Source organism: Eulemur rufifrons, chromosome 29 (assembly GCF_041146395.1).
Source record: "Eulemur rufifrons isolate Redbay chromosome 29, OSU_ERuf_1, whole genome shotgun sequence".
Classification (NCBI taxonomy): Eukaryota; Metazoa; Chordata; class Mammalia; order Primates; family Lemuridae; genus Eulemur; species Eulemur rufifrons.
This window is the reverse complement of record NC_091011.1, coordinates 7944047-7963904: the sequence shown is the minus strand read 5'-3', so window position 1 is coordinate 7963904 and position 19858 is coordinate 7944047. Positions and strand designations below refer to the sequence as shown.

The 19858-nt window shown below is 40.4% G+C and overlaps 1 protein-coding gene across 1 annotated transcript in view; it reads left to right on the top strand.

Annotated features, from left to right (window-relative positions):
• The window catches only part of ABCA13 (ATP binding cassette subfamily A member 13), a 459896-nt gene that overhangs the window by 437436 nt on the left and 2602 nt on the right, over positions 1–19858 (top strand).

Here is a 19858-nt window from a genome sequence, read left to right as displayed (position 1 = left end):
CTACTGTCCTGAACACTGTATATAGATTACCTTGCTAGGTGGATAATAATATTAAGATTTAACACTTACCTAGTGATTACTATATGCCAGCTCTCAGCACTTTGTACATATTAATTTATTCTTCATGACAATGCTATGAAGTAGCTATAATTATTATCCCCATATTATAGCATAGAAAATGAGTCACCAAAAGGTTGAATGACTTTTCCAGAGTTACCTACCAGCTAATAAGTGAAGGAGCTGGGATTGTGGTTCCCAGCTCTGTAGTGTATATCCTCATGATTATCCGCAGTTAACACGTGAAGAAAGTGAGCCTGGTGCCCGTGGTGGAGGTTGGGCCCAGCGGGGACCAGCCTGACTCCAGCGCCCCCAGACTCCACCAGCACGCGTTCCACTTCCTTCCCGCGCCTCCCAGAGCCGTGCGTGTGAACACACACAAACTCCTGCTGAGTCCTTAATTGCATCTGCACCAGTGACTCTCTCTTGTTGGCCTTTCTTTTGTCAAAATTTCAACATCTTCTCCATTTTTTTTAAGATGTTATCACCTCATCATCCCATCACATAGTGTCTAATTTCCTGAGCAGAGAGATACCAACTATCAACTAGCTCCTTGATGGGATCTCACAAGATGTTTACTTCTTTCTCATCTGTTTCTTTGTGTCTATGTCTGAGAAAGAACTTTGCCTATCAAGTGTTTTTCTTCTACCTGTTTGATAATAGCAAGATCTCCTTCCCTTCTGAGACCTGTCTCCAATAGTTTTCTTCTTTCTCTTTTATACCTTTGATCTTTTCTTTTTTATCAGTTATGAGCTGTTATTTGTCTATTATAACAGAACATCACCAAATTGACTTAAGCATATTCATTGTCTCATCCATATTCATTTTTATATGTAATAAGAATCCAGAGGTCACTGGCTGTGGCATTCGGTCAGAGGTTCTAGGCCTGACAATTTGCTTGGTCCCGGAATGGCTGCTGTAGCTCCACCCAAAATATTTATGTTCTAGACAGCAAATAAGAGGAACAGAGAAAACCAAAAAGAGCATGTACCAAATGTCTGTCCCATCTTAAAGTAGTTTTCTAACAAAGTCCCACCCACCACCTCATGTTGTGTTTCACTGATTACCTTCGCTACTAAGAAGTCGAAGAAACGTAGACGTTAGCTGGGCACTTTGCCACTTTAAAAAAGTTAGGTTTCTGTTACTGAGGAAGACAGGAGACATGAGTGTTGGTTGGGAGCCTGCAGTCTGGCTCGTTCTCTTGCTTAGATTCTTTTCTCAGTTGAAGATAAGTCATTAGATTGAGCAGTTGAGCTGTAGAGACCCTTGGGCTCCTGATTCAAGACTGCCATATGACGTGGAAGAGCCTTGTATGTAATAGAGATTTATAAGTTTATGTGTGAGCACATAATCCCAGGCAATTAGGGATACATCCTCAAATCCCCCACACGTCATAAATTGAGCACATAACTAAGGCCCCAGTAGCTGTCTTTCTACATGCAGGCTGTGGGTACATTTATAACCCACCTGGAGAGAACCAGTAGCAGCTGCGTGCGGCACCTGTGTGCTTTTCGCCTCCCTTGGAACTGACTTTAGTTGCACAGGAGGCTTAAGTCCAAGTGGCCAAAACACTCCCCCAAGGAGGAGAAATACAGCGTGCTTCTGAAGCACAGAGTTTACAACTGGGAGTACGCCAGGCCAATTTCTGATCTGGGGGGCAGGGAGGATAAAGGCTATTTATTTGTAAACAAAACAAAGCTTCAAATGATTTAAAGAAAATCTTAAAATTTGAGAATTTTCTTTTTTTTTTTTTGAGTTGTCAAACATTAAAACTTTGGGAATCAAGAATTCAATGGAATAAACTTCAAAGGATGCCATCATAGATATGTTATATAGCTATTTAACTTAAAATGTAAAGAATAGTCTAGAGGTTTTGTGGATTTTTTTCTAAAAAATGAAAGGAGAGCTCAACATATTGATGTTTGAGCTCTCAAGCTACCAATATCTGAGTAGCTGCAAATTAATATATCACCTTATGTGACACCATATGCTTCAGTGTGGCAACCTTGATTTAATACATCTATAAAATGTTACAATAAACATAACAGCTTAGATTAAGGTTACAAATAATAAACTAGCTCATTTAAAAATGAAATAGACAATTCAATTTGTTTATGTCATTTTCACAAATGAAGAAGGAAGTTTGCACATGAGAACATAAAATGATTTCTGCCATGATGTGGAACTATGGAATGACGTGCTACTGAATTATATTTTTCTACATTTTATTTTAGCTTAAAGCATCATATAATTCACCTGTCCCCACTCACCACTGAATTAATTCTCATTACTAGAAATGGTTTTATTAAGAGAGCGAAGTTAACTCACCTCCATTTCCTAGCACGTTTCCACCCCAACTGGTACATGTAAGTGGTCGTCTCGTGTGTTTCCACAGCATCGTGTCGCATGAGCACAATGTTGCACTGACGTAATCACCTGGGAAGAGTTTCTGATTCTCACGCTCTTCTCATGCTGGATGTTTGGGTTGGATGCCTGTGGTCTTGGAAATTCCAATTACGACCGATGTCACCCAGAGTTACCACTTTGCCAAAAGGGAATACCCTGCTTTCATTTTTGAGTATTTTCTGTTAAGAGTAAATAGACAGCTTCTCACAACGAAGATGGGAAATGAAAATGTTGGAGACATTTTTAGATGGATGACTGTTTTTTTTTTTACTGGGGACTCTGACTTGCACCACATTCCTGTTCATTCACTCATATTCGTTGAATAGCCACCTTATTAGAGTTGATGAAAATGTAATTGCTGATCTTAATAAACTCTCAGCATAGTGTTGGAGTCAGACACATACGGATGGATGCAACACAGTGTCATAATTGCTCTAAGAGACTAAGAGAAGGGAATGCTGTGTGATGCAACTCAGTTTAAATTAGCAAACATTACCAAGTCTATATGCAGTGCCAGGTCCTTGGGGTTGAATGAAGGATAGGGCATGAGCCCTGTAAGAACCAGGCTCGACACATGAATCAAAAATTGTATACCAGAGACTTTAAGTTCCACAAGAAAGTTTCAAAGCCCACAAGGTAGCAGTTAGGAGGAGGAAGAATGCACTCCCAGGGTTTTAGGTGAAGGATTAGCACTGGTGGCTTCATGGGCAAGGAGGCATTTAAACCAAGTGTATGCATAGGCAGCTAATCAAATATGAGTGCATTAGGGATAAAAGCACAGAGATAAACAATGCAAATCATGTTTGGGAGCAACTTGCCTGTAAGTGAGGTATAGACAGAACAGTGAGGCAGACACTTGAAGACTATCTTTGGGATCAAGTCATGGGAGGTTTTAATTCTAGGGTAAAAAGTGAGGGAATGAAGGGAAGCAACTAGTTACAGGAGAAAGAATGGCCCACTGAACAGCTGTTTTCTCTAGCTGGAGGTTAAATAATACAAACTGAATTCAGCTGGTGACAGAGCACAGGAAGAAGGCAGCATTGGTGTGGGAGACACTGCAAAAAATAATAGAACTTTACAACTGGCTGATCTGTAGCTTAGGAAAAGCAGGAGGCTTTGGGCTTGGCAGATGGAAAGATAGTGATTTCACCAGAGAAATGGAAAAGTCAGGAACAGCTGTGAGGGTGAGCAGGATGTGGGTATTGGGCATGCCCATGGGGGTCTCTGGTGGGCTGTTTGAGTAACTCATAGTGAAGAAGTGCGGTTGACATTCTGTGCAGTGTACTTTTCACAGGAGGCAGGAGAAGAAAGCTAAAGGTGGAAGTGATTATTGCCTCTGGTTGGGATAGAGGGATGGAGTCGCTGAACTCCTCACAGCTTTGAATGTTTATAAACTCTGGGGCGAAGTGAGCTGAGCTCAGATCCATGCTGCTGCATTTATTTTAATGATTACTGAACAAGCCATTTTCCAAATGCTTCCTGTGCATTGTCTCATTTAAACCTTACAACATAAACGACTATCATTTTACCCACTTCAGTATAAGGCAACCAAGACCTAAAGAATTTAAGCAGTTGGCTTGCAACCCAGAGTTACTATTGAAAGAAGCAGTTTTCAAACTCAATTTATTGACTCTGAGTTTCTTATCCTTTCCATACCACTGCCATAATCTCACTGTCTACAGCTGATTAAAGAACAGAGTTCCACTTCACGTAGGTGTCACAGACACACGATGAAACCTACACAATTCTTCTGTTAAATTATTTCCTGTGTATTTTCTGAGAAAACAGACAAATCTTTTAAAATCATAGGCAGACTGCTCTTTGAAAGCCAGTGTGGTCTGATGAAATAAAAGAGATTTAGAGTCAGAGCTTTATTTACTACCTACATGACTTGGAAAAAAAGTTATTTAACATCTCCAAAAGTTATTTCATTTTTTGTTTTAATTCATTCATGACAATAACACATATTTTATAGTATTTTGAAAAACAGTGTAGGAGTATACCAATTATTTTTCCATATGTCTTAATTTTCTGTTGCTATAGCAGTGTACCTGAGACTGGGTAGTTTATAAAGGAGAAAGGTTTATTTAGTGCGTGGTTCTGGAAGCTGAGAAGTCCAAGGTTGGGTGGCCACATCTGGTTGGCTTCTGGTGTGGCCCCAGTGCTACTTCCTAGCGTGGCGGAAATGCAGAAGGACCAGTGAGCATTTGCGAAAAGGGACAGGCGTGAGGGGCTGGGCTTGTTTCATAACAACCTCTCGTGAGAACTAACCTAGTTCCTCAAGGACTAACTCAGTCTCTTGAGGATGGCATTAACTGATTTATGAGGGCAGAGCCCCCATGACCCAAAAACCTCTTACTGGTCCCCACATCTCAACACCACCATACTGAGGAATTAAGGTTTCTACCTGTGAACTTCTGGGGGACACACTGCTCAACTGTCCCCTCTTCAGAGAGGTTTCCAGTATTCATTCTACTTATTCATAGAATCAGAAGAAGCCCTGAATGGTAGCTGGCAACGTGCCCCCCTAGAAGTCAGACCGCATTTCTCAGTTTTCCCTACAGCTACCTGTGGCCAAACAGGTACAGGAAGAAGAGATGTCTGTAACTTCAGGGATATGAATTGCAGGAGGAACATGCATTTTTTTTCTGTGCCTTACTTCCTTCTTCCTGACTTGAATTCAGATGTGATGGTTACAGATGAAGCAGCCACCTTGGGCCATGACGTATTGGAGACCTGTGAAGGGGAACAATAATACAGAATGAGCCACAGGAATGCTTTTCCTGCTCTGGGCTGCCTGGCTTCAGACTTTAAACTTACTAACATCCCTGCTATTTAGGGTTTTCTGTTACTCATACATGAACCAAAGCCAACTAATACTTCTTCTGACTTATTAAATACAGCATTAATTTATTTACCTGGTTATTGTCTACCTGTGTCCTGTGAAATATGTACTTCTAAGGGTAGACCTTTGTTTCTGTTTACTTCTGTATCACCAAATGCCAGGTTAAATAAACATGCTCAAAGTGTTGTTGAACAAATGGATGGATGTATTAAGGATGAATGTCAAATCCATAGCCCATGGCAGAACCTTACATAGTGGTAGTTCCTTTTGGATTGCTACGACTGGATTCTAAAAAAGGAATCCCACGAGGCCATGGAAGCATTCAGATTCTGCCTAGTGGCTGGCCTAATGAATAACTACTACTAAAAATAATAATCGACCCTTGTGATGGAGACTTTTGTTTCAGTCCTATTTATCTCTGAACAGGGTGAATGAAGCCTGCCTTCTCTCAGAACAGTCTGCATTATTCACGATTAGTTTGCTGCTTTTAAAAACAAACTAATTAAAAACAGAGCTCTTTCTATATTCAGCATCTCCGTTAGTAGAAACTATCAGGTGTGTGATTCAAGCCTAATTGCTTGCGTGGTCTTGGCAATATTTTGCGGTCACCTTCTCTGCGGGAGAGACAGACTGAGCACTGATGCACACTTGCAGGCCAAAAATTAACGTACAAGGCAGACATCAAAATGTGCCGTTCCAAAACTCAGCTGTACACTAGGGGCACTGTGATTTCTGACTGTAAATACAGCCTAAGCACAAGAAAACGCAGCCTAGGTAAGGAAGTGGATACCTATTAGATCAGAATTACATTTAGGTTTAAAATAAATCAGGATTGGGATCTGGGAAAATATTTATTTACTCTGGGTTCAAACAATCAGCCTAAAATGTGTGCGTGTGTGTGTGTGTGTGTGTTCGTAGAAAATGCAGGAGTTCACAGCATTTCTTGTTTTCATAGTTTAAAAGCATTTTGCAAATTGATTTTTGGTTTCATTTTAATAAAACCACAAAAAAAAAAAATACCCCTGCATTGGTTCGATTTTTTTTTTTTTTTTTTGCACAAAAATGCTTCAAAGTTTATAAAAAGTCAGTGGCGTAAAACAATTGTCATTCACCCTCAAGAACCTGCAGGCTTTCTGAAGATGGGCTGGCCAAGGCAGGGCTTGATCCGGCTGTCTTTCATCCTCCTTCTGGTATCAGTGTCTGCAAGGTTAAGGTGCGAGAACCAACAGGCCAAACTGCACGAGGATGATTCAGGTGGTCACATGACACCTACTAAGGTCCTTTTGGCCTCAGCAAGTCACATGGCTAGCTCAAAGTTTTAGGGTAGGAAAGCATCCCCACCCCTAGGGAAGGACACCACGTGGCTACCTGGCAAAGGACAGGGAGGTGGGAAGGAGCGAAGAACTGGGTCGTATTTACAATCTACTGTAGTCTCTAGACATTTTGTAACCATTTCTTTTAAACCTTGCCATCCTCTTTGCTTTTTAACAGCTTAGTTGAAATACAATTCATATGCCATATAATTCACCTGTTTAAGGCATATAAGTAAATGGTTTTTGGTATAATCACACATATGTGCAACCACCTCCATAGTTAATTTTAGAGCATTTTCATCATTTCAAAAAGAAAGAAAAAAACCCTATCCGTTTAGCTGTCGTTCCTTGAGGCTCCCATTCCCCCAAGCTGTAAAAGACCAGGAATCTGTTTTCTGTCCATAGAGATTTGTCTACTACTGACATTTCATATAAATGGATAATATAGTATGTAGAATTTTGTGACTGCCTTATTTCACTTAGCATGATATTTTAAGGTTGATCCACGTTGTAGCAGTTGTATCAGTACTTTGTTCCTTTTTACAGCCAAATAATATTTAACATTTATTCATTCATCCATTCATGCACATTTGGCTATTATGCATAAGTTTACTATAAACATTCATTGTCATATTTTTGTGTGGCCTTTTAAACAAAATTTCTTCAGGTATGTCACTTGGAGTGGAGCTTTTGGGTCACAGGGACTCTGTTTAGCCATTGGAAGAACTGCCAGACTGTTTTACATATCAGCTGCATCATTTTACATTCCCATCATCCGTGCATAAGGGTTCTGATGTCTCCACATCCTTGCTACCATTTGTTCCGATCTGAATTTTTTCTTAGCTATCCTAATGGGTACAAAGGGGAATCACAGTGTGGTTTCCATTTGCATTTTCCTAATGACTAATGATGTTGAACTTCTTTTCATGTGCTTATTGCCATTTGTATATCTTCACTGATGAAATGTCTGTTCAGATCCTTTGGCCATGTTTATATTGGGTTGTCTTTTTATTACTGAGTTAGAAGATATATATACATATATATATATACACACACACACATACATATATATATGTAGATAGATAAATACGTATATATCTTATAAGATATATTTTCCCATTCTGTGAATTGTCATTCACACTTTTGATAGTGTTCTTTAAAGCACATTTTTAATATTAACAAAGTCTAATATTTTACTTTTTTCTTTTGTTGTTTGCATTTTTGGTGCCATATCTGAGAATCCATTGCCATCCAAGGTCATAAAGATTTACCTTTATATTTTCTTCTATGGGTTTTATAATTTTAGCACTTCAATTTAGGTTTTTGATTTATTTCAACTAGACTTTTTGTATTAACTGCATGTGAGTTAGGGGCCCACCTTTATTCTTTTGCATGTGGCTATCAAGTTCTCCTAGCACCATTTGTGGAAAAAAGTATTCTTTCCCCACTGAATTTTCTAGCACTCTTGCAAAAATCAGTTGACCATAGACCCCAGGGTTTACTTCTAGACTTTCGATTCTGTTTCATTAATTTATAAGTGAGTCCTATTGCCAACACCACACTGTCTTGATTACTGTTGCTTTGTAATAAGTTTTGAAATTGGTATGTGTAAGTTCTTCAGCATTGTTCTTCTTTTTAAAATTGTTTTATCTATTCTTGGTCCCTTGAAATTCCATGTGAATTTTAGAATCAGGTTGTCAGTTTCTACGAAGAAGTCACCAGGGATTCTGATTGGGATTGTGTAGGTCCATTTGGAGAGTACTGTGATCTCAATATTATCAAGTCTTCCAATTCATGAACATGGGATATTTTCCATTTATTTAGATCTTTAATTCTTTCAACAATGCTTTCTAATTTACAGAGTGTAAACTTTGGACTTCTTTTGTTAAATTTAATTAGAAATATTTTATTCTTTTTATGCTATTAGAAATAGAGTTCTTAATTTCATTTTTCGATTATTCATTGCACATGTATAGAAATGCAGTTTTTTTTTTGTGAATTGATCTTGTGTATTTCAACCTCACTGAACTTGCTTATTCATTCTAATATTTTTTAGTGTATTTTTAAAGATTGTCTATCTATGCCTTCATGGCATCTGTGAATAGAGACAGTGTTACTTCTTCCTTTTCAATTGGGATGCATTTTATTTTATTTTCTTGCTTGATGGCCCCAGCTGGAACATCCATTACAACACTGAATAGAGGCTGTGAGAACAGGCATCCTTGTGTTGTTCCTGATCTTAGAGGAAAGTATCCAGTCTTCTACCTTTAAGTAACATGTTGTGGGGCTTTTTGTAGATGCCCTTCATCCGGTTAAGGAAGTTACCACCTATTCCAAGTTTGGTTAGTGTTTTTTATCATAAAAGTGTTTTAGATTTTGTTAAATTTTGACAAATGATGTAATACATTAGCAAGTTTTCAATGATAAACCAATCTTGCACTCCTGGGATAAATCTCACTTGATCATGACATATAATTCTTTTTTATAAATGTTGTTGGATTTGATTTGCTAGCATTTTGTTGAGCTTTTGGAGTTCACACTCATAAGAGATATAGGTCTGTAGTGGTCCCGCCCCCTTTTTCTTTTTCTTGTAATATTCTTATCTGGTTTTGGTATCATGGTAATACTGGCCTCATAGAACGAGCACAAGGTGTTCTTCCTCTTCTATTTTCTGGAGATTTTGTGAAAGTTGGTATTATTTCTTAAAAAATTTGGTAGAATTCACCAATGAAGCCATCTAGGATGTCTTGTTTTTGTAAGGTCAGTAGCAATGTCCCCTCTTTCATTTCTGATTGGAGTCACTTGAATCTCCTCTCTTTACGTCTTGGTCAATCAAGGTAAATATCTGTCAATTTCATTTATTTATTTATTTTTTTATTTCAGCTTATTATGGGGGTACAAAAGTTTAGGTTATGTATATTGCCCATGCTCCCCCACCCCTCTGGAGTCAGAGCTTCAAGCGTGTCCATTCCCCAGACATTTATGTTTTTCATAGCCATATTTTAAATGGCATTCCAAAATTACATACTCAGCTTTAGTTTCATAGATTTTTCTCTATCATTTTTACATTCTTGATTTTAAATAATTCCTACTCTAATCTTATTTCTTTCTTTAATGTTTAGCTTGCTTTTTTTTTTTTCAGTCTGTTAAGGTATAAGGTTAGATTATGGTTTTGTGATCTTTCGTATCTTTTAATCTACATTACTGCTATAAATGTCCCTGTAAGCACTGCTTTAGCTGCATATCATAAGCTTTCAAATGTTAAGCCTTCATTTCCATTCATCACAAAGTGTTTTATAAATTAACTTGTGGTTGCTTCTGCCAACCCACACCAAGCTGGTAAGATTGACTGATTGCTCTATTTTTTCAACAATACCGTGAGCATAAATTGCTTTACATATGAATCTAATCAAATGCAGGCTCCTTTGAAGGCTTCTTTCCCAAGGCCAGTGTTTCAGATTTGTTCTAATTGCAGGAGGGCTTCTCTTAGCAGTCTCCCGGATTCTCTTTGGCAAACTAGACAGCCTAAAGGCTAGACTATATTTTCAATGAATCTATCAATCTTCTCCCAATTATCTTTCATCATGATTTCCACTGTTATGAAGAGAACTCTTATGCATGAACTTCTCCACAATCTGTTGCAAATGAACTCAGTATCTTTGGAAATAGATTAGGAGCTATATGTTTTAAGGCTCGCTTCTCCAAAGCAAAATATATGGGCCACATATCTGGATCTGGGAATGGAGACAATGTCATGCTTCTGTCTGAGTGACACTCCCACTTTAGGAGCTGAGCACTTATTGGAGAGAGAGAGAGCAGTAGATTCGGATTTTCTCAATTTGCTTCTCCCAGTGTGGAAACCCCACACCATGATCTGCAGCAAGGACAATGGGGACCCCGATATTCTCAGCAGTGCTGCATCTAATATAGAGCCTCTGACTCATGAGGTAGAGCTGGTTGAGAGAAGGGGGCCATTACCTCTTAGCTGTACTTATAGGCAACTTAGCCTCAGTAACAGGTAGCTGGGTCCAGGATGAGCAACATTGACATCATGCTCCTCCTGGGAAAATAGCCCAGTGACTGGGAGCTACGGGAAAGGAAGCCCTGTTTTCTTGGAAGAACCAGTCTGGAGTTTTCATCTTCCTGAGCTGGGACATGGTGGGGAGGGAGTAGGTCTAATTTCAAATGTCATAGATTTTTACTGTTCTTACAGTTTGTTGAATAACTACTTTTTTTTCCACTTGCTGTATGTAGAAAGACCATTTTTGGAGACTTTCAATGGTTGCTTTTTAATAATTGTCTCAGGTTTTATTGGGGAATGGGTCTGCAGAGCTCCTCACATGGTACTGCTGGAAGTCTGGCTGAACTCTTTCAAAAACATCTGTTTATATCCACTTCATGCTGGTTTTGTACCTACATCTAAAGTGACTGTGACCATAAAATGAAGAATCTGGGTCCATTGTTTTTGAGGCCATTTATAATATCTAGTTTCCTAATGGCCCCTTCTTTCTTCTCATTATTATAAACATTTATAGTATTAATTTTATTGTTTGCAAAGGCATGTTTGAGTGATTAAACGACATCACATAAGCACAAGCACCAGTTTTTTAATAAGACTTTAGGAAATCATTCCAATGCTATTGTTTGCAGAGAAAGTGAGGAGTCAGTTGTCTCCAGCATACACAGCCACTCCCTATAATGTGGAAAGGCTGATCCCAATTACTATTTTCTTTGTTATATGTCATTGGAAAGAACCTAAATTCTGTAAATTAATTCAAAGAAGTTTATTCTGAGCCAAATATGTGTTACCATGGCCTGGAGAGCCATGCCCAGGAAGCCTTGAGCAAGTGGTCTCTCAGTGGTTGGGTTACAGTTTGGTTTTATATATTTCAGAGAGACAGGAATTATGTGTAAAGTCATAAATCAAAACATGGAAGGCATACATTGGTTTGGCTCAAAATGATAGGACATCTTGAAGTGGGGGATTACAGGTTATAGGTGGGTTTAAAGATTATTTGATTTGTAATCTGTTAAAGAAATGAAGCTTTGTCTAAAGGCTTAGAGTGTTTTAAGTCAAGATAAAGAAGTCTGTTAATCAGAGACAAGCCACTGGACATATACCTGTCATGTACTGAGATTCAAGTGATCTGTTCAGTAAATTGATGACCTGCAGGTGCAGTTTAACCTTTGCCTTATGTGGCCTTTGGCTTGTTTATGATTTTGTATCTTATTGTTACAAAGAATAACTCCAGAAGGGGCAGGGCATAACTAGGCATGTCTGACCTCCCTTCTCGTCATGGCCGCCAACTCAGCTTTAAGGTTTTTTGGGGGGATCTGCTTGGCCAAGAGGGGGTTCATTGAGCTGGCTGGAGGGCTTAAGATTTTATTTTAGTTCACATATAGCTCATCTAGTTTTTAATTAGTGTTTGGAGGGATCCAGAATAATATTGAAAATTTTCACCATCTGGTTGATTCATTTTCATAACTCATCTATCACTTGGGTTTTTCCTGCTCTTGGGAAATTTAGGTGAATGTGTCTGATTTCACTCCACTGAGGGTCCAGGGGCTCTCGTCTAAGGGTCCTGTGAGTTCCTGGTGAGTTACGTGGTCTCTGTGCCCTGCCCTGTCTTTGAGCCTGCAGGGTCCCGCCTATTTATGCTCTCCCTGGTCTGAGGAGCCAGCGACACACCCCTTTTCACTGTTCACCGCCCCCTGCCCCCTGCACCCAAATGCACTTGTCTCAAGTATTCTGTAAATTTAGAAATTTTCTGATGTTCTTGAATGTGGGGCTGAAGTGGGGAGTAATTGGGGAGCTCTGGGATTTCTGTGCACCCCACCCACCCTGCCTCCCCAGCTCCTTTCTCTCCTGGCTCTGTTCTCCTTGTGCGGGTGTGTGGTCCTTACCCTGGGATCCAGCTGAAAAGTTCTGGCCACATATTGGCCCTGGGACTTTTACCCAGAGTCTGGCTTATCAAAGCCTTTTCTCAACAATAGGAGGGATATTTCTCCTTAAAGCAATTGCTCTCTGCTAAGACAATTATGCATTTTGCTTATTGTTACTTTAATTAATCAAAGGCTACGTTACGTGGGATCTGATTGGAGTCCAGGGGGTTATTTGGGAAACCTCTGAAACTGAACTTAAAAGAGGTTTAATCAGATCTTCCAAAGGGACTGTGTCCCTACAGAAGCTTAAACCGACAGCAGAACAGAACAAAGTATATTTGCCTGTGAGCCTGCAGCAGAACACTTCTCTCCCCTAGGGAGACGTTTTACAAAGCTTCCGTTTTTGCGCAGATGGTGACTGAGTGGGGTGCTGGCTTCGAGGCTCCCCATTTTTATGCTGGTGTTTTCCTCCTCAGGTCTCACCTGAGAGGTGCTCAGGGCTTCTCTGTGGGCAGCACTCATCAGGCAGGAAAGCATGTTACCCTGGCTTCTTCCGTGGGGTGTTTTCTTAATTACGTTCATAGGCTCAGAGAAAAAAAACAGGAAGACAGTGACTACTTTAGCTTTCTTTGTCTCTCGTGGTAACTGGTGTGAGAACAGCTTGGTGACTGATGAGGATGTCTGATGAGGACTTGATTCAGCTTGCTAGAAACATTTTCTTTCCTAAAGACACCTCTCCTCTGGTACTTTTGTCATCTAGAATGGATCGACCCTGAAACCACAGAAATGCTCTCATCTTTGATAATCAGGCTTTTGATTGCTTGAAGAAAATGAGCCGGCCGGGCGCCGTGGCTCATGCCTGTAATCCCAGCAATCTGGGAGGCTTGGAGTGGGAGGATTGCTTGAGGTCAGGAGTTTGAGACCATCCTGAGCAAGAGTAAAACCCAATCTCTACTAAAATTAAAAAAAAAAAAAAAAAAAAAAATCAGCAGGGCATGGTGGTGCATGCTGGTAGTCTACTCGGGAGGCTGAAGTAGGAGGATGACTTGAGCCCAGGAGTGAAGCAGAGGTTGCAGTGAGCTATGATGACACTGCTGCACTCTAGACAGGGTGACAGAGTGAGACTTTGTCTCAAAAAAAAAAAAAAAGAAGAGAAAAAAAAAAAAAGAAAATGTGCCACCTCATAGCATTTTCTCTTTAGGGACTGTGTGTGGATTTCTGAAGAATAAGATAAAACCAAGTGAGAGACTTTTGTTCTTGTCTGTTTTCCAGGTAGCTTATGAGGTTTTCTACTACATCGAATGTCTGCCTATTGAAACCATTTCATAGCATCTTACTGACTCTTACTTTACACGGAGGAATAGTACACATTTATGAGCTATTGTTATGCTCCTATTAATGAGAAAAATCACACCTGCAACTTATTTCAACAATAAAGAAATTTTAGAGATTCCTCTGTGCTCCAAGCAAAAGTTGTCTATTGTTACTCAAGTGGAAATCATGGTGTCAGGATTTCAACTTCATGAATAATTGTTACATTTATTTTCTAACTTTCTTTCTCTCTCTCTCTCTCTTTTTTTTTTTTTTTGAGACAAGGTCTCACTCTGTCACCCAGTGATGTGATCATAGCTCACTGCAACCTCTAACTCTTGAGCTCAAGTGATCCTCCTGCCTCAGCCTCCTGAGTAGATGGGACTAAAGGCATGTACCACCACACCTGACTAATTTTTTTACATTTTTTATAGAGACAAAGTCTTGTTATGTTCCTGAGGCTGGTCTCAAACTTCTAGCCTCAAGCTATCCTCCCACCTGGGCCTCCCAAAATGCTGGAATTACAGGCATGAGCCACCATGCCCAGCCCAAAGAAAAAAAGAAACACTTACTTGGTCAAGACGGAGAACTACAGAAAATCATTCTTGCAATATTGTTAGCTTTAAAAAGTATCTTTTGTTTATCTAGATTCTAAAGTATTTTTGAAATGAAGAAATCATTTTTAGAGACCCTAAAAAAATGCAGGGGGCCACATAAGGGGCTGAGCCATATAGCTGTCACCTCACCACCCTAAAAGAAAATAGTCTGTCGTGTTAGTCTGGTGTGAAATGGTGTTATGCTGGTGCTGAGACCATGAGTTTTTCTGTCCTGCTCACTTGGCTATTGCTCCATGCTTTAAAATGATCCCTTTTGATTACTCTGAAGAAGAAAGGAAAACAATAGAGATGGTACATTTTTCTGTTCATTTAAAAAAAGAAATATTGTTCCCATTATACCAAAGCCTGCAAGGAGTTTGATCCATTGATTACTTCATCAAATATGAACTGGGCATCTGTGGGATGTTAGAGTCAGTGGAAGAAAAGCCTGCAGGTCGCATCCTCTAGGAGGTCTCCTGTGACAGCTGATGACATGGAAGGGCCCCCAGACCCAGAGGAGGGCCTTGCACCACTGAGCACTAACTAAGTACTGAATGAAGGTAGGAAAGGAGACACGGTGTGGGTGGCGTGAGGGGTACCCTTAGATGAGGAGTCGGAGAGGAAGGCATTAGTGACGTCATGGACAGCCTTGTGGACAGAGCTGATGACTTTGATTTTGAGTCCAGGACCTTCAGTCCTGATGCTGCATGGCCTCCTGAGCTCTGAGACAATCTGTTGGATGTTCCTGGAGGCAACGCTGACCCAAGATCTTTATTCTGTATCTGTGGCTGGTAGAGTTATTTAAGAAAGTGACGCCTCCAGCCACAGAGAGGAATCTTTATGGAGAAATGTGCTAACACGGTTCAGGCCTATTTTTATAGTGAAGCTGTGTCATCTACGTGTATGACCTTGTCTTTAAACTCGGAAGCTTATTGAGGCTCTTTTCAAAGAGGATTTCTTCCCCAGGAGGAATGCGGTGCCAGCTGCCAAACACTGTTTGTTTGTTTTTAATTTGTTATTTGTCAAAAGTTGTCTGTATGTTACCATATACCTTAGATCTACAATCCTGACAGCCACTCTGATTTGCATATGCAATGATTAGAAAGTTCTCCTAATCACGCTTACCAGAATTGAAATAATGAAGGTACTTGGGACCGAGACAGGTGTTTGTGGAGTAAGCCCCAGTTGGTCCCAAATCTGCCGGATAATAAGCTGAGTGACAAAGAAAAAGTGTCCTGGGCTCTTTGGGCCTCAAAGTTTTGCATTTTGTGAAGAGGAAATGCTGTCTGTTCTAATCAGTATACAGGTTGCTGTAAGGATGAAGTGAACATATTGATGCACAAGTGTTGACACAAAGAGTGCAGGAGCACTGATGGTGACGTGAGATCCTAGGGCATCGCAGTCCTGCCTCCCTCCATTGCCTTGCAGTGTGTGACCGGAACGAGCTCCCTAACCCGCGTGAGCTGCCGCTTCACTGCTGTAAAACAGAGACAACATCCTGCGGGGATTAAATGGAATAACGTGCCAGGTGCCTCACTCACAGAGGCTGCAGGACAGAGCTCGGGCCCTCAGTCCTCTCTCTCGGGTTCCCTCTCTCTGCAGCGGGCACGACGAGGACATTCCTAACACAGAGATGCCAGCTACACATCAGGTGCTCACATAAATGCTTGCTTCCCACCTGTCATCTGCTGCCCTTCCTCAGTGCCACCCTCCCCTCCTCTTCGTGTATCCCAAAGACAAGGGATTACCATGCAGTTACTGAGGACGGGTCGCCGAGATTTGGCAGATTGCAGAGGGGCCGACCCACGAGGAGCGGGGTGTGGTGTGCTGAGGCAGGAAGGTGGGCATCGGAGACCGATGTGGTCTGAGGCAGTGGGGCCCCCCATCCCACAGCCGGTGCGGTGACACGTGTGTTTGATGGGAGCTTTGTGTGTGACCACAGGAGGCCTGGTGGCCCTCTGCTCTCTGCTCTCTCTGCGCTCACTTTGTGAGATGGGGAAGGTCATTTTCAGAGTCATCTCATGGTCTGGTACTTGTGGGGAAGGCCGTGTGTGTGTGAATAGATTCCTTGTGGAGCAGATGATAGAAATAAGTGAGCATGTATATATTTACATGTAAACACCTAATACAGATATTACACAACTTAAGTATCTTATTATTTTCTGAAGTCCAAGATTAGCTTCTATATCAAGAAGAATTTTATGCATTTAATTCTTAGAGGCAATATGACAAAAGGTTTCTAAATAAATGATTTTGCAGTCAGAAACTGAAATGCAGTTGTAGAGTATGGGACATTAATGAGCATGTTCCCTTTATTACCTTAGAAACCTGTATTTTTTCTCTTTACCTATAAAAGTGGTACATACTCATTATCTTAGGATTCAGAAGCATATAAAGAAAAAAACATTCATACTGTTATTCCTCTTGTCTAGATACAATCTAGAATTTTATTTGAGTCTGATTTTGTAAAAATATGTAGATATACTTACATAGTTGACATCATACTTGACATACTGAGTCTATAATTCGTCTTTTATATTTTGCACTTAATATTAATATTATGTAGTAGGCATTTTTCTCACCATTACGTATTCTTTGTAGAGATATTTTAATAGTTAAGGCTGAAATAAACATATTTGTCATAAACCTTTGACTTTTAATTTTTGAGGAAAGTTATAAGTAGAGTCTAAAGCCCAGGAATGCAAAGCTTCATAGCTCTTGGTATAACCTGACAAGCGATTTTTCAGAAATGTCCCTTCAGGAGTATTATCAGCTCTCTCCTGTGCTCTGGAAGTGTCTGCTTTTAAAATACATGTGTGTTTGTGTTATTCCTCTAGCACATTACTCGTGCTTCTATTTTAGCATTTATTACATATATTACAATTAATTTTTGTGGTACCAAAATGGTATATTGCAAAAAGTTGTAGAATATTTCTTATGAGCACCTACACCTGCCGATATTGCTGTTTATTACTCTCTGTGTAATCGTTGATTATGTAAATGATGTGTACATGGTGTATTATCTAGAAATGTTAGATCAATGAATGAGTATATAAATAAATGGCTATTTTGAAACCTTTTATTCCACAGAAGTATGGGAATCAAATAAATCCCTCAGGGAATTTAGATGCTTGGCATAAATGTGTAGGTTACAGGCAGAAACAAGAAAGTAAAGCTAATACACTTGCATCACAAGGCATGTAATAATCTACAAAGATTCTCTTAATTGTTGAAGGTGCCATGCCTTTATAACTTTATGTCCACAAGTCTTACTAACTGCTCTAGAGAGATTCTGAGTAATTTGCCCATCTATTTCAGGAATATTTTCTCTTCAGTTTGTTTTTGTTTTTGCTTTTTAAGAGTGATCTAATTTTATTTTTGTGTAATTCAGATTCTCCATAGTAAAGCTAAGTGTTTTATTTCAAATGACACTTAATTTTCAAAGAATTTTAAATATTAATATGCATATATGCTTGTAGAGAATTTATTAGACAATTATTGAAATTTAGCATGAATTTTTCAACATTCATTAGCAAAATACGCCCACAGGGCTGCGGTTTCTGCCGGTAGTGAAAGTGGGTGCTGACGTGCGCAAGGACGGCAGCCGCTTCTCCTCCCCCACCCCCACCCCTGGCGTCGCCCCGTCGCACGTCTATGTCGTGCTTCCGGCTCGTCTTCCAGTCATTGCATCTGCTTCCATCTAAGTTCCCCAAATAAACTATGAACTTTTTCACCCTGAATAGAGCATTCTTCCATTTGATCATATACTGCCCAAAACCTAAATTTCACTATTTACTTATCCCCTTATTTACGCAGTGCCAGAAATTGTTCCTGGTGATTTACAAGAATTAATTCATTTATTCCTCTAACAACCTTACCAGGTAGCTACCATTATTAGCCTCATTTTCTAGATGAGGCAACTGAGGTTAGAAAATTTACCTGATTTTTCAGAGTCACGCTAGTACCTGGTGAAGCTGGATTCAAAGCCAGGCTGCCAGGACCCAGCCTCAATAGTGCAAACTAATCATGTCATGTCTTCAGAATCATTCGTCACCGTCAGGCCATAAACACGTCTCCATCCACAAACATCTCCCCTCCCCCACACCCCCAGGACACAACAACGTGCCCAGACACAGCGGAGCGCTCTCCCCGGAGTAGTTACAAAGCTCCAGTGACGCAGCTCTTCACCTTGGGAAGCCCCATCAACTCTCTGGGCCTCAATGCTTTCCTCGCGTGACGTGCTGAAGTGCACGCCCACTCTGGAGGGTGTGCTGAAAACAGAGCGGGATGGTCCGTGTTAATCAGCAGCGCAGCCCCTGACACGTACTGCAGAGAAGAGGAGGAACAGCCACTGAATACCCACCTCCTGTACTAACCCAATCTGTTGGCCTTTAAAAATTCTTAGAGATAGCTAAATAGAGGTGCATCTCAGAATGCTTTCTGTATATTTTATCAATGTCCTCAACAACCTCTCGGCCATATGTTGGTTAGAAACCATCAACTCAAAATGACGGGAGGCTGCTGGCGCCCTGCACAGACCTGGGGGGGGGGGGGGGGCGGGGGGCGGGGGGGAAAGGCCAGCTGACACCCTGAAATCAACGCAGGAGGCAGGAAACATAACCCCAGGGTGAGGAGCTCTGGGGGGCTCACAGGGGTGATCCATGCCACTGAAACAAGGTCACGTAATCATGGACCTCTGACTTTATCAGACTTAAAACAGTGATTCAACCATAAATATAGTAGGGGTCAACCTTAGGTGGGAAAACTTTACTTAAGGGTTACACATTTTCCCCCAGCAATGTTTTGTAAGTGAGGTATTGTAAGATTGCTTTGTGAGTATTGTCAATGAGTACTATAAGTGATTGTATTGTATTGTATTGTGAGGTACTATAAGATTGTAAGACTTTGAACATGTCATTTGTTGTTTCATTCATTCATTAACCTAAATATTTATCAGTGCTAGGTACTTGGTACTAGGTGCTAGGTACTGTGCTAAGTACTTGGAATATGTACATCAGTGAGCAAAATAGATAAAAACTGTAATCCTCATGGTATATTCATGTATTTGTTTTTATTGAACAGATCTTTATTGAGATGCTATCATGTGCCCAACACCATGCTGGGTACCTGTGATAAGACAGTAGGATAATGCACATAGTTTTTAGAAGTTCCCTACATTCTTTGAGGTTTCTCTTTGAGAGTACCTTAGGTTATGAGTATAACCACCTGCATTGTCCTTTGAACTCACTACGGTCTGTAGCTCTGTAATACCGTTAGGAACAGAGCCTCTTAGGCTGGCGACTTCCCTTGCAGTCAAGGGCCTGCTCAGCCAGGCTGGTTTGAGGTACAGTTGGGAGAATTCTTTTACATAACAAACAAATGAGTGCCTGGTTAAATTAATTATACATTCTCTTTCATTTCCCAGCCACATGTTAATCACTGCAGAC